This window comes from Leucoraja erinacea, chromosome 25 (genome assembly GCF_028641065.1).
Source record: "Leucoraja erinacea ecotype New England chromosome 25, Leri_hhj_1, whole genome shotgun sequence".
Taxonomy (NCBI): domain Eukaryota; kingdom Metazoa; phylum Chordata; class Chondrichthyes; order Rajiformes; family Rajidae; genus Leucoraja; species Leucoraja erinaceus.
This window is the reverse complement of record NC_073401.1, coordinates 28,287,930-28,303,005: the sequence shown is the minus strand read 5'-3', so window position 1 is coordinate 28,303,005 and position 15,076 is coordinate 28,287,930. Positions and strand designations below refer to the sequence as shown.

General features: G+C 50.3%; 1 long non-coding RNA gene across 1 annotated transcript in view; it reads left to right on the top strand.

Annotated features, from left to right (window-relative positions):
- The window catches only part of LOC129709199 (uncharacterized), a 19,784-nt gene extending 5,297 nt beyond the window's left edge, over positions 1–14,487 (top strand). The window contains exons 2-6 of the long non-coding RNA XR_008725478.1: positions 2,140–2,206; positions 3,780–5,892; positions 7,799–7,871; positions 11,485–11,651; positions 12,374–14,487. This is a non-coding gene — a long non-coding RNA (uncharacterized LOC129709199). The remainder of the gene's footprint in view (positions 1–2,139; positions 2,207–3,779; positions 5,893–7,798; positions 7,872–11,484; positions 11,652–12,373) is intronic.
- The last annotated feature ends 589 nt before the right edge of the window (positions 14,488–15,076 follow it).

Sequence of the window (15,076 nt, the reverse complement as noted above, 5' to 3'; positions counted from 1 at the left end):
AGCATCTATGGAGCGAAGGAAATAGGCAACGTTTCGGGACGAAACGTTGCCTATTTCCTTCGCTCCATAGATGCTGCTGCACCCGCTGAGTTTCTCCAGCACTTTTGTCCGCCTTCGATTTTCCAGCACCTGCAGTTCCTTCTTAAAAAGATTTACGAGGATGTTGCCAGGACCCATGGGGCGGAAATCCTGGGAGAGGATGGGGGGGACACACTTTGAGAGGTGGGGGGGACAATCCCTCCCCCCCCCCATGTTTTGTATCCGAGATCTCCGGCTTCCTCCCACACTCCAAAGGCGTCCCAGGTTTGCAGGCTAAATCGGCTTGGGTAAGGATCGTAACTTGTCCCTGTTATACCTGGCTGCTCCCGGGCCTGGCACGAGGCCAGCGCGCTCATCGCGCGGGGGTCAAAGGATCGCGGCAGAAACACGTCAAACCCGCACAAGGCACAAGCGCTAATCCAATTTGCCTGGGAAATGAATGAAATGACCACCTTCTGACACGGATTATCAGCCCGCACTCATCTGGAAACTGAAATAATTGATTCGTGGTGGTGGCGCTAAGCTCTCTCTCGGCAAAGAAGTTGAAAGCTTTCTTCTAAATATAATGTTCTCGGTGGGGTGGGGAGGATGGGAGAGAGAGAGAGAGAGGGGGGGGGCGGGGGAGGGGGTGAGGGGTGGAGGGAGGAAAGGGGATGTAGGGTAGGGGAGAGGGGTTGAGGGGGGAGGGAGAGTGGTGGGGGTGGGTGAGGTGCAGTGAAAAGCTTGTGTTGCGTGCTCATCCAATCAGCGGAAAGACAATACATGATTACAATCGAGCCATTTACAGTGTGCAGATACATGATAAAATGATAAAAGGACTGGAGAAGCTTGATGCACCGCCATTCATTGTGATCATGGCTGATCGTCCCCTATCAATAACCCGTGCCTGCCTTTTCCCCATATCCCTTGACTCCACTAGCCCCTAGAGCTCTATCTAACTCTCTCTTAAATCCATCCAGTGACTTGGCCTCCACTGCCCTCTGTGGCAGGGAATTCCACAAATTCACAACTCTCTGGGTGAAAAAGTTATTTTTCTCACCTCAGCCTTAAATGACCTCCCCTTTATTCTAAGACTGTGTGGCCCCTGGTTCTGGACTCGCCCAAACATTGGGAACATTTTTCCTGCATCTAGCTTGTCCAGTCCTTTTATAATTTTATATGTTTCTATAAGATCCCTCCCCCCTCATCCTTCTAAACTCCAGTGAATACAAGCCTAGTCTTTTCAATCTTTCCTCATATGACAGTCCCGCCATCCCAGGGATCAATCTCGTGAACCTACGCTGAACTGCCTCAATCACAAGGATGTCCGTCCTCAAATTAGGAGACCAAAGCTGGACACATATTTTGCTTGGGCAGCTTGCACCCCAGTGGTTTGAGAATTGTTCTTTCTAACTTCAAGTTTCCCTCTTTCTCCGCCCCTCCCCCACCCTAGCTCCACTGTCCTCCTGATTAATGTTACTGTTTGTACTGCTCGTTGTCACCTTCCCCTCAGCCAACAAGCATCAGCACCTTACAGCGCCAGTTCGATCCCAACTGCGGCTGCTGGCCGTACGGAGTTTGTGCGTTCTCCTGTGACCTGCATGGGGTCCCCCCCCCAACACTCCAAATACGTACAGTAGAGGTTTGGTATAACATGTAAATTGTCTCTAGTGTGTGTAGGATATCATTAATTTGCGGGGATCGCTGGTCGGCACGGACACGTTGGGCCGAATGGCCTGTTTTCACGCTGTATCTCTAAACTAAACTCAACAATCAACCACCATCGACTGCTTTGATCTGCTCTTTCACACCTTGCCTTTCCCTACCTCTAGTTTCCCTCTCCCCCGACTCTCAGTCTGAAGAAGGGTCTCGACCCGAGACGTCACCTATTGCTTCTCTCCAGAGATGCTGCCTGTCCCGCTGAGTTTTACTCCAGCATTTTGTGCCCATCTCCAGTTTACATTATCTGTTGTGCTGGTGCAGGGGGGAATTTAACGGTTGCGTTTCGATACATATGACAATGGACGCACTCTGCACGCGTGCCTCTCTCGCGGACGAAGATACCATTTCCGTAAACTTACAGTGAGAAAGTTAACAGCGCCCACCCTTTTTGTCTTTCAGTATCCTGGTCGGGCATTGTGCTGGGCAGTCGTGTCCCAAGAGGTCGTAGGTGCCAGGGCCCATGAAGGTGAGCACCTCCAATTGGGGGAAGGTGATTGAGGGGCGGAGGGGAGGGGATCGAGAGACACAGCTAAAGAGGGAATAACGTTAACTTAAAGCTTGCTTCAGTTCATCAGGAGCTAGATGGACAAAGGCTTAGCAAAGAGCTCTGGTGTGAAGGTCTCTATTGCCAATCTTGTCGCTTGGGTTGGTTGGTTCAGCAACTTGAGTGCCCAGGAGCGAAAAAGACTACAAAAAGTAGTAAACACTGCCCAGTCCATCATCGGCTCTGACCTTCCTTACATCGAGGGGATCTATCGTAGTCGTTGCCTCAAAAAGGCTGGCAGTATCATCAAAGACCCACACCATCCTGGCCACACACTCATCTCCCCGCTACCTTCAGGTAGAAGGTACAGGAGCCTGAAGACTGCAACGTCCAGGTTCAGAAATAGCTGCTTCCCCACAGCCATCATTGAACTCAACTGAAACAAAACTCTGAACATTAATAGCCCATTATCTGTTTATTTGCACTTTCTCTATTTTATTTATTCATGTGTGTGTGTATATATTTATACAATGGCATATGGACACACTGATCTGTTCTGTATTCATGCCTACTATATTCTGTTGTGCTGAAGCAAAGCAAGAATTTCATTGTCCTGACTGGGACACATGAGAATAAACTCTCTTGAATCTTGAATCTTGAATCTTGGGCAGCCTACACCCCAGCCGTACGAACACTGACTTCTCTAACTTCAAGCAACCCTTGCTTTCCCTCTCCCTCCATCCCCCCCATCCCCCTTCCCAGTTCTCCAACCAGTCCCTTGGCCGTCTCCCTCGACTCTGTCCAGGGACCCCAACACTCCTTTCAGTTCAGGCAGAGATTCACTTGCACCTCCTCCAACCTCATCTACCGTATCCCATGTTAAAGATGTGGACTCTTATACATCGGCGAGACTAAACGCAGACTGGGCGATCGTTTCGCTGAGTCCACCTGAACCTACCCGATCTCCCGGCTGCCAAGCACTTTAATTCCCCTTCCCATTCCCACACTGACCTTTCCGTCCTAGACTTCCCCCATTGTCGGAGTGAGGCTAAACGCAAATTGGAGGACCTGCGCCTCGTATTTTGCTTGGGCAGCTTACAGCCCAGTGTTTTGAATATTGATTTCTCCCACTTCAGGTAGCCCCGGCATTCCCTCTCTCTCTCTCTCTCTCTCCATCCCTCCCCCACCCAAGTTGCACCAGCTTCTCATTCTCGGTCTATGTTTCTATTCTGCCACAGAGGGCAGTGGAGGCCAAATCACTGGATGGATTTACGAGAGAGTTATATAGAGCTCCAGGGGCTGTTGGAATCAAGGGATATGGGGAGAAGGCAGGCACGGGTTATTGATTGGGGACGATCAGCCATGATCACAATGAATGGCGGTGCTGGCTCGAAGGGCTGAATAGCCTCATCCTGCACCTATTTTCTATGTTTCTATGTTTTTATAAACAGCCTGTTTCCTTTACCATTGTTACATTTTTGCACATCTTTCATCCGTTGCTTTTTATCTCTCCACATCAATGTCTATATCTCTCGTTTCCCTTATCCCTAACCAGTCTGAAGAAGGGTCTCAACCCGAAACGTCACCCATTCCTTCTCTCCAGAGATGCTGCCTGGGTGAGTTACTCCAGCATTTTGTGCCTGTCTTTAGTTGGCAAATACTGTGGCTAATGTTTGTGGAAGCCACTAGGCTAAAGTATGGGGCAAAGTCATTAAACTGGGAGGGAAGAGATGAATATTAGCTCGGGTAAGCATAGCTTTAAGGTGAGAGGGGGGGGGTCCGTTTAGCTGAGATGTGTGGGGCTAGATTGGATTTTTACCCAAGGGTGGTGGGTTTACTATAGATCAGTTTATTGTCACGTGTACCGAGGTACAGTGAAAAGCTCATGTTGCGCGCTAACCAGTCAGTGGAAAGACAATACTTGATTACAATCGAGCCATTCACAGTGTACAGATACATGATATGGGAATAACGTTTAGTGCAAGGTGTCGTCCGATCAAAGAAAAAGTCCGAGGGTCACCAATGAGGTAGATAGTAGTTCAGGACCGCTCTCTGGTTGTTGGTAGGATGGTTCAGTTGCCTGATAACAGCTGGGAAGAAACTGTCCCTGAATCTGGAGGTGCGTGCGTTTTAACACTTCTGGACCTTTTCCCCGATGGGAGAGGGGAGAAGAGGGAGTGGCCGGGGGGGGGGTGAGACTGGCCCTTGATGATGCTGCTGGCCTTGCCGAGGCAGCGTGAGGTGTAGATGGAGTCAATGGAAGGGAGGTTGGTTTGTACGATGGTCTGGGCTGCGTCCACACTGCCTGGTGCTCGGAAACCCGCTGTCAGGGGTGGTGGTGGAGGCAGATACCATGGTATAGGCGCATGGATACGCGGGGAATGGAGGGATGGGGGTTAGATGCAGACAGGACGGCGGCCAAAGCTGGCGCCTCACGTACATGTAGGAACTGCAGATGCTGGTTTACACCGAAGATAGACACAAAATGCATGGAGTAACTCAGCGGGACGGGCAGCATCTCTGGAGGGAAGGAATGGGTGACGTTTCGGGGTCGAGACGCCTTCTTCGGACCGAGAGTCGGGGGAGAGGGAGACACAGAGATAAGGAAGGGTAAGGTGTGAAAACGAGACATCAAAAGAGATGGGGATCGACGAAACTGTAGATTAGATCATTGTTCGCTTGTAGAAGGTGACAACAAAGCAAACAGAGATAACATCTAATCTGGGAACTGGTTTAGAGAATTCTTGTGTATGCTATGGGCTATTTCTAGAATAGAATAGAATAGAATAGAATTACGTTTATTGTCATTCAAACCTTACTCTTTGTACTTATAAACATAGAAACTAGGTGCAGGAGGATGCCATTCGGCCCTTCGAGCCAGCACCGCCATTCATTGTGATTATGGCTGATCATCCCCTATCAATAACCCGTCCTTGCCTTCTCCCCATATCCCTTGACTCCACTAGCCCCTAGATCTCTATCTAACTCCCTCTTAAATCCATCCAGTGACTTGGCCTCCACTGCCCTCTGTGGCAGGGAATTCCACAAATTCACAACTCTCTGGGTGAAAAAGTAAATGTCCTCCCCTTATATTCTAAGACTCTGGTGTGGCCCCTGGTTCTGGACTCGCCCAACATTGGGAACATTTTTCCTGCGTCTAGCTTGTCCGGTCCTTTTATAATTTTATATGTTTCTATAAGATCCCCCCACTCATCCTTCTAAACTCCAGTGAATACAAGCCTAGTCTTTTCAATCTTTCCTCATATGACAGTCCCGCCATCCCAGGGGTCAATCTCGTGAACCTACGCTGCACTGCCTCAATCACAAGGATGTACTTCTTCAAATTAGGGGACCAAAACTGTACACAATACTCCAGATGTGGTCGCACCCGAGCCCTATACAACTGCAGAAGAACCTCTTTACTCCTATACTGAAATTCTCTTGTTATGAAGAGGAGTTCCTCTTGTAACGTCGAGCTAGCTCAGGTACTTTCTCTGCGGTCGTTTTCACCTGAGAATTTTCTATTTTCTCGTAGTAATGTGGAGAAAACGCACCAGCCACTCGCCTCGTGGTCCAGGAGGGGAGGATGTTGTGGTGGTCGCTAGGTGACCACGGTCCATCGACCAGCCCCATCCCAGTTGTCCAACCAAAGCCACCAGCAATACATTGTGAGTGGGTTGGAGCGTCTAGGACTAGAGGGCATAGCTTCTCAATTAAAGGACGTTCCTTCAGGAAGGTGATGAGGAGGAATTTCTTTAGTCAGAGGGTGGTGAATCTGTGGGATTTTTTGCCTGTGGAGGCCAAGTCAGTGGATATTTCTAAGGCAGAGGTCGATAGATTATTGATTAGTACGGGTGTCAGGGGTGATGGGGAGAAGGCAAGAGAATGGGGATAGGAGGGAGAGATAGATCAGCCATGATTGAAACGGGTGAGCAGACTTGATGGGCCGAATGGCCTGATTCTGTTCCTGTCCCTGTCACTTAGAACTAACATCAACTTTATCTCCATAATATTGCCGGGGTTTAATTTATACCCAATCAACGCGCTTGTTCCACTAAAGAGAGTGACCATTTAGTTTGGAGATGCAGCATAAAAATAGACCCTTCAGCCTGAGTGACTCCACTCCGACCAGCGATCACCCCTTCACACTAGTTCCATGTAATCCCACATTCACATCCACTTACTGCACGCTAGGGGGCAATTTACAGAGGGCCGATGCACCTGCAACCCCGCACGTCTTTGGGAATGTGGGAGGAGGCCGGAGCACCCGGAGAAAACGCACGCAGGTCACGGGGAGAACGTGCAAACTCCGTTCAGACAGCGCCCGTAGTTGGGATCGAACTTGCGATCCCTGGCGCTGTGAGGCAGCAACTCTACCGCTGCGCCACCGTTGTGAGTATTTTCTCTCAATTACTCTCACCTCTTGGAGATGTAGGCCAAGTAGCGCAGCGGGTAGTGTTGCTGCCCCTCAGCGCCAGAGACCCAGGTTCAATCCTGACCACGGGTGCTGTCTGTACGGAGTTTGCACGTTCTCATTGTGACTGCGTGGGTTTTCTCCGGATGCTCCGGATTCCTCCCAGACTCCAAAGACGTGCAAGTTTGTGGGCTAATTGGCTTCCGTTAAAAAAAGGTCTCTTGTGTGTGTGTGTGTGTAGGATAGTACAGGCTGATGGCTGGTCGACGTGTACTTGGTGGGCCGAAGGGCCTGTGTCCACGCTGTACCTGCAAACTAAACTGAAGTGCCTTTGAATCAAATACTATAAGAACATTTATATAAAAAAATAGGTGCAGGAGTAGAGGCCATTCGGCCCTTCTAGCCTGCACCGCCACTCAATATGATCATGGTTGATCATCCAACTCAGTATCCTGTACCTGCCTTCTCTCCATACCCTCTGATCCCTTTAGCCACAAGGGCCACATCTAACTCCCTCTTAAATATAGCCAATGAATTGTGGCTTCAACTACCTTCTGTAGCAGAGAATTCCAGAGATTCACCACTCTCTGTGTAAAAAATGTTTTTCTCATCTCGGTCCTAAACGATTTCCCCTTTATCCTTAAACTGTGATCCCTTGTTCTGGACTTCCCCAACATCGGGAACAATCTTCCTGCATCCAGCCTGTTCAACCCCTTAAAAGGCATTTGGACTGGTACGTGGATCGGAAGGGTTTAGCGGGATATGGGGCCAAACGCGGGCAGGTGGGACTGGTGTAGATGGGAGATCTTGGCCGGGTGGGCTGAAGGGCCTGTTTCCATGATGTATCTCAAAGCGAAAACTAAAATCTAAGCAGGCGGGTTAGTAGGTTAGTTGCCCCCTCTGTAAATTGCTCCTAGCTTGTGGGGACTGGATGAGAAAGGGGGGTAGCGTAGAACTGGTGTGAATGGGTGGTCGATGGCTGGCATGGACTTGGTGGGCTGAAGTGCCTGTTTCCGTGTTGTATGACTACAGGTGCCGCGCGGTTTAGTTGGGATCTGTAGCTGGATGTAGGCAGCTCCGGTTAGCGAGGGTATGTTCTGCATTGGGCTTCTATGTGCTGTGGTCTGCTGCTTTTTTTTTTTTACCATTTTCCTTTCAAGGGCTCCAGTGACAAAGCCAGTTAGGACACTACAGCCCGAATGGAAGGTTTCTCCACCTTCCTGCGTCACGAAGGTTTGTACTTCATCCTTGCTTGGTTTGTTTCCCCATCATAAGGTCACAAGTGATGGGAGCAATTTTCGGCCATTCAGCCCATCAAGTCTACTCCGCCATTCAATCGTGGCTGATCTATCTCTCCCTCCAAACCCCATTCTCCTGCCCTCTCCCCATAACCTCTGACACCCGTACTAATCAAGAATCTTCCTAGCTCTGCCTAAGAAATATATCCATTGACCTGGCCTCCACAGCCTTCTGCGGCAAAGAATTCCACAGATTCACCACCCTCTCACTGGGGAAATTCCCCCTCATCTCCTTCCTAAAGGAAAGTCCTTAATACGTTCCCAATGTTGGGGGAATCCAGAACCATGGTCATGGTTTAAGAATAAGGAGTAAGCCATTTAGAACGGAGACGAGGAAATACTTTTTTTCACAGAGAGTTGTGAGTCATTCTGTGGAATTCTCTGCCTCAGAGGGCGGTGGAGGCCGGTTCTCTGGATGCTTTCAAGAGAGAGCTAGAGAGGGCTCTTAAAAATAGCGGAGTCAGGGGATATGGGGGGAGAAGGCAGGAACGGGGTACTGATTGGGAATGATCAGCCATGATCACATTGAATGGTGGTGCTGGCTCGATGGGCCGAATGGCCTACTCCTGCACCTATTGTCTATTGTCCGATCAAAGGTTGCCCAATAAAGTCCGATTTAAAGATAGTGCTAAAGTCTTCAATGAGGTAGATGGGAGGTCAGGACCACACTCTGGCTGACAAGAGGAACATTCAGTTGCCTGATAATAGCTGTAAAGAGACTGTTTCTGAACTTGTGTGTGGACAGGTGATCGCTAGTCAGTGTGGACTCAGTGAGCCCAAGGGCCTGTTTTCCTGCCGTATCTCTAGTCAAATCCAAAACCTCAGACAACGCCTGCCATTAATCCAGACTTCAATTAGGATATTTTGGCGCCCAGCTGGTGCGTTAATCCTTTTGATCAGTCTTTGCGACCATTTCTCAGCTCCCTTCTTTAGACTTTAGAGATAGAGCGCGGAAACAGGCCCTTCGGCCCACCTCGTCCGTGCCAACCATTGATCCCCGCACACTGACACCACCCTACACACACGCACGCACGCGAGGGCCAGTTTACAGAAGCCAATTAACCTACAGACGTGCACCTCTTTGGAGTGTTGGAGGAAACCAGAACACCTTGAGGAAACTCACAGGGAGAACGTGCAAACTCCGTACAGACAGCACCCTTGGTCGGGATCGAACCCGGGTCTCTGGCGGTGTGTGGCAGCAATTCTTCCACTGGGCCACTGTGCTACCCCTTGACTGTTGAACACAATTGACCCGTAGGCGGCACGGTGGCGCAGCGGCAGCAAAGCTGCCTCACGGCGCCAGAGACCCTGGTTCGATCCCGACCACGGGTGCTGTCTGTACGCAGTTTGTACGTTCTCCCCGTGACCTGCGTGGGTTTTCTCCGAGATCTTCAGTTTCCTCCCACACTCTCCAGAGACGTGGGTGTGCGGGGATCGCTGGTCAGCGCGGACTCAGTGGGCCGAAGGGCCTGTTTCCGCGCTGTATCTCTAAACTAAGACGGGGGTTGGAACAAAATGGATCACGTTGTTGGCAAATTAAGTTGAACCCAGAGCGAAAAAAAAAAAAGAACAGTTTGAGTTAGTATTGTAAGTGAAATGTAATGTTGCTTCAATCTGCTTAAATAGGTTTAAATCTTTCAATGCTTGGCATTTTGATACCCAGGTTTAATTCCAGCGCGGATTGATGGAAGGATTAGGCGACTGCAGAACTAAAGCATAAATCCCACGGCAGTGTTGCCCTTGGCTGCCCTTGATTTTTACACTCGGCTTTAAGCTGTCAAAGATGAGGGAAATAATCCTCTCTCCGGCTCACTTCCACTCGATGCCATTTCGGTGCTATCTGTTTTTTTTTTTGTTTTGTTTTCTTTCTAATCCCCAGCAAAACGTGGCATTCACACAGCCGACCTCCAGCACTGACACAAAGCGCTGGAGTCACTCAGATGCGGGCCAGGCAGCATCTCTGGAGAGAAGGGATGTACTTGCTAGAATTTAGAAGATTGAGGGGGGGATCTTATAGAAACTCGCAAAATTCTTAAGGGGTTGGACAGGCTAGATGCAGGAAGATTGTTCCCGATGTTGGGGAAGTCCAGAACAAGGGGGTCACAGTTTAAGGATAAGGGGGAAATCTTTTAGGACTGAGATGAGAAAAAAAAAATTCACACAGAGAGTGGTGAATCTGTGGAATTCTCTGCCACAGAAAGTAGTTGAGGCCACAGTTCATTGGCTATATTTAAGAAGGAGTTTGATTGTGGCTAGAGGGATCAGGGGGTATGGAGAGAAGGCAGGTACAGGATACTGAGTTGGATGATCATATTGAATGGTGTGCAGGCTCGAAGGGCCGAATGGCCTCTACTCCTGCACCTATTTTCTATGTTTCTAAGGAACGGGTGACTCTTTTTTGGGGGCGAGACCTTCCCACAGACTGGAAGGCCCGGGAAGGCCAGAACAAAGTCCCAACGTAGTGCAGCCCATGGAGTGCAGCAGCAGCGCCTCGCCCGTGGCCCCGTCGGTCGGTCAGCGGTCGACCTTCGGACCTTCGCTTACCACCGACACCACCACCCCTCCTTCCCACGGCCGATCATCGGTTCATGAGTTAGATGGGGTGACGGACAGCCCGGGCCAAAACTCCTCAGCTGCCCCGCCGGCTGGGCTTTGTGTGCAGTCCAGCACCCGGGCCAACTCATCATTCACCCAGCCACCGCCCAGTCGGACAACAAAATGCCGTCGGGAACATGTCCCTTATTTCGATCATTTGTCCCTTATTTGGGAGTGGGGAAAGTTGGCGACCCTCACAGCCACAGGGGCAGCAAGTTCCTCACCCCCCTCCCCGCCCACCCACCCACCACCCGCCTCTGGGGAACATTTGTTCCTCCTCTAGCCTCCTCACGCCACTGACTGCAGAGACCGAGTTCGTGGAAAAAAACTGAGAAGGAAATCTGTGCATAATTAATGATGAACTTTGACGGCTGATGTGAGATCGAGCAGTGCAGATGATTATTTTTAGAAAGCAGATGATGAAAAATGCATGTCGTTCTAAAGCCTTGAAGGACATTCAGTAACAGAGGCTGGGGTTTAAAAACGCGCACTTTATACGCGATGAGCGTTTAACGGGGCAGGGCCGCTACTCGCTGGAGTTTGGAAGGATGGGTGGGGGGGGGGAACCTCATTGAAACTTACCGAATAGTGAAAGGCCTGGATAGAGTGGATGTGGAGAGGATGTTTCCACTAGTGGGAGAGTCTAGGACCTGAGAATGAAAGGACGTCCATTGGAGATGAGGAGGAATTTCTTCAGTCAGAGGGCGGTGAATCTGTGGAATTCTTTGCCACAGAAGGCTGTGGAGGCCACAAGTCAATGGATATGTTTAAGGTGGAGATAGATGGATTCTTGATTAGTGCGGGTGTCAGGGGTTATGGGGAGAAGGCAGGAGAATGGGGTTAGCAGGGAGGGATAGATCAGTGCTGATTGAATGGCAGAGTAGACTTGATGGGCCGAATGGCCTAATTCAGGCTTTCTTTGGTTTTGACTCTGTTTGTTCTTTGGGATTCAGGCGCCACTGACAAGACCATCCATCCAAGATGGCGGCGGTCTGGCTGTTTGCTTCTAGAAACTGTGCCGCTGGGGGAGGGAGTCTGAGGCCTGTGTTCATTCTGTTGCACGGACTGGAAACGAGACCTGGCAGAAGGGTAAAGAACTCCAGGCCCTTCAAACACTGAGGTAAGTTGGTTCGACCTTCCAATGGCCAACAAAAACTCGCCGCAAGTCTACACGATCTTTCATTGTGAGCTCAATCACGTTGGTTAATCATGGTCTCGGTGTGTGGGGGTACTGTATATATCGGCGAGACCGAGCGCAGACCGGGCGATCGTCTCGCTGAACACCTCCGCTCAGTCCGCCTGGGTCTACGCGATCTCCCGGTTGCCAAACACTTTAACTCCCCCTCCCATTCCCACACTGACCTATCTGTCCTGGGCCTCCTCCACTGTCAGAGTGAGGCCCAACGCAAAGTGGAAGAGCAGCACCTCATTCTCCGCTTGGGCAGATTACACCCCAGCGGTATGAACATTGATATTGTAATCCTCCAATTTCAAGTCACCCTTGCTTCCCCCCTCTCTCGCCATCCCTCCCTCCCCCGCGCTAGTCGTCTCTCCAATCCCACTGTTCACACCCTCGTATCCCTTTGTTATCACCTCTTCCACTGCCAACAATGGACCATTGTGGGCTCCACCTTCCCTTGGCCATCGGTGCCGGCTCTGATTTGTTCTGAACCTTTTCGTACCTCTAGTTCCCCTCCAACCTCCCCCCCCCCCCCCCCCCCCCCGACTCTCAATCTGAAGAGGGATCTCGACCTGAAACGTCACCTATTCCTTTTTCTCCAGAGATGCTGCCTGACCCGCCGAGTTACTCCGGCACTTTGTGTCTTCTCTTTCATCTCCTAGCGCCTCCTGTACCCGAGGGAATCTCCGCGGGTGAGCTGGCCGACCTCGAGGCGGGAGGAAGAGGATCCAGCAGCAAGAGGAGACGGGCCTCTGGCGCCGACGACCCACGGGTTTGCGACGACACAGAGCCCTGACATTGCCCAGTGTTGGGTTTAACAGGGAACCAGAGATAAGTACCTGCATGAGGGTACAATGTACAAACGGGCAGGTCTGAAGTTCGAGTATCTTCCCCTTGCCTTAAAATTCCCTTGCTGGGCCGCACGGTGGCGCAGCGGTAGAGTTGCTGCCTCACAGCGCCAGAGACCCAAATTCGATCCCGACCAGGGGTGCTGTCTGTATGGAGTTTGTACGTTCTCCCCGTGACTGCGTGGGTTTTCTCCGGGTGCTCCGGTTTCCTCCCACACTCCAAAGACGTGCAGGTTTGTCGGCTAATTGGCTAATTGTGCATGTAGGATGGTGTAAGTACGCGTGGATCGCTGGTCAGTGTGGACTCGGTGTGCGGATGAACTTGCTTCCTCGCTGTATCTCTAAACTAAACTAAACTTCAAATTCACCATTTACTCCACTCCATTCACAGACTAGGATGTACATCTTCCCTCTGCCACCCGAGTCATGGCTGTGGTTTCATTCACATCCTGCTGAGTTTCATTGTCTGTACAACTCATTATCACCTAGCCCACAGCCAGCAATGGACCATTGTGGGCTCCACTATTCCCTGATCAGCCATTACTTTTTGCATATCTTCCATTCATTCGTTCTATATCTCTCCATAATCGCAATCTATATATCTCTTGTTAACCTTTCCCCTGACTCTGTCTGAAGAAGGATCTCAACCCTCAACGTCACCTATTCCTTTTCTCCGAAGATGCCGCCTGACCCGCTGAGTTACTCCAGCATTTTTTGTCTGTCTGATTGCATGAATTTGAATAGGGGCAGACAAAATGCGCAGGAAGGAACTGCAGATGCTGGTTTACACCAAAGGTAGACTCAATTCTGGAGTAACTCAGCGGGACAGGCAGCATCTTGGGATAAAAGGAATGGGCGACGTTTTGGCTCGAGGTCCACGTCTTCAGACTCATCGTCTGCAGAAGGGCGGCACGGTGGCGCAGCGGTAGAGTTGCTGCCTTACGGCGCCAGAGGCCCGGGTTTGATCCATACCACGGGTGCTGTCTGTACGGAGTTTGTAATTTTTTCCCATGACCTGCGTGGGTTTTCTCCGGGCGTTCTGGTTTCCTCCCACACTCCAAAGACGTGAAGGTTTGTAGGTTAATTGACTTGGTAAAATTGTCAATTGTCCCGAATGTGTGTAGTGTGCGGGGATCGCTGGTCAGCGCGGACACGGTGGGCCGAAGGGCCTGTTTCCGCACTGTATCTCTAAAGCCCAAAGCCGCAAGTTAAACTTGAATTTGGTCAATTTAACAAATGGTCGGGAGCTCTTCGGAGTTGAAATTGTAATTGAATTAGATTAATATTTTACTAATCAGATTTAACCACCAACTAACGCATGTACTAACAGTGCAAGATCTTGGTACGGGTGCCTTCTTAACACTGACTAATCACTAACGTCATGTCATTGCTTTGAATGATGGCAGGATTCTCGATTACACTGGGGCTGTCACTGATGCAGCAACTCTACCGCTGTGCCACCGTGCCGCGCCGCGCCGATATGGCCCGTATTGAACCTATCCCACAGCCCCACTGAAAACATCGTCCGAGCAAATACCTGCGTCCCCCTCCCTCTCTCCACCTTTTCGCCCCCAAGTTGAAGGCTGGAGTTTGGGGAAGATTACACACTGAAAGGGGCCTGTCCCACTTGGGCGACCTCTACCGCCAGTTCTGGCGAGTTTGCCCTCGACTCGTACTCGCTGCATGGTCGCCACGAGGTGGTAGGAGGTCTTCGTAACTCTCCTTCATGCTCGAGAGTGGTCTCCGCGTACTCGAGGCCTCAGCTAGGTCGCGGCGTTTTTGTCAAAATGTTCAAAAAATGCCCGCGAGTAAAAAAAGGTCGCCATGGAAAAAAATCGATACTTTTTTACTCGTAGGTTTAGTCGTAGTAGGTCGGCATGTTAGTCGTAGGTAATCGAGGGTAGTCGAAGCTAGTCGTAGATAGTCATCATCATAGTCGAAGGGAAGGGAGGTCGCCTTCACTCTCCACTATTCGGTGTCCAATTTTCCCGAAGTTAGTTGTAGCTAGGCTTCAACATGGTCGAAGGAGGTCTTCAACATGACATTTTTTTCAGACTCTCCTAAGCTCTTCCAAACTCGCCAATTAGGTCGCCCAAGTGGGACAGGCCCTTTAAACGGACTCAAAATCCGCCACCGTTCCTTTAGAGTTCGCATCTACGACAGCCTCGGGGTGCACAACTGTCTGATGATCGTAGTCTGAAGCATGTTTACCCACACTGCCATGTAACTAACCTGATTTGATACTAACATTTCTAACCAATGTTGCTGACAAACTAATCGCTATTCATAGTGTAACAACTAACTTGAAGAATGCGCCACTTCCTGGGCATTCGGAGCCATTGTTTATATCTAGTAGTTGTCCCCCCGGTGTCGATCCGATCAGTTTTCGGATTCAGTTTAGTTTATTGTCACGTGTACCGAGGTACAGGGAAAAGCTTATTGCTGTGCGCTATCCACTCAGCGGCAAGACAGTACATGATTACAATCGAGCCATTTGCAGTGTACAGGTGCATGGTA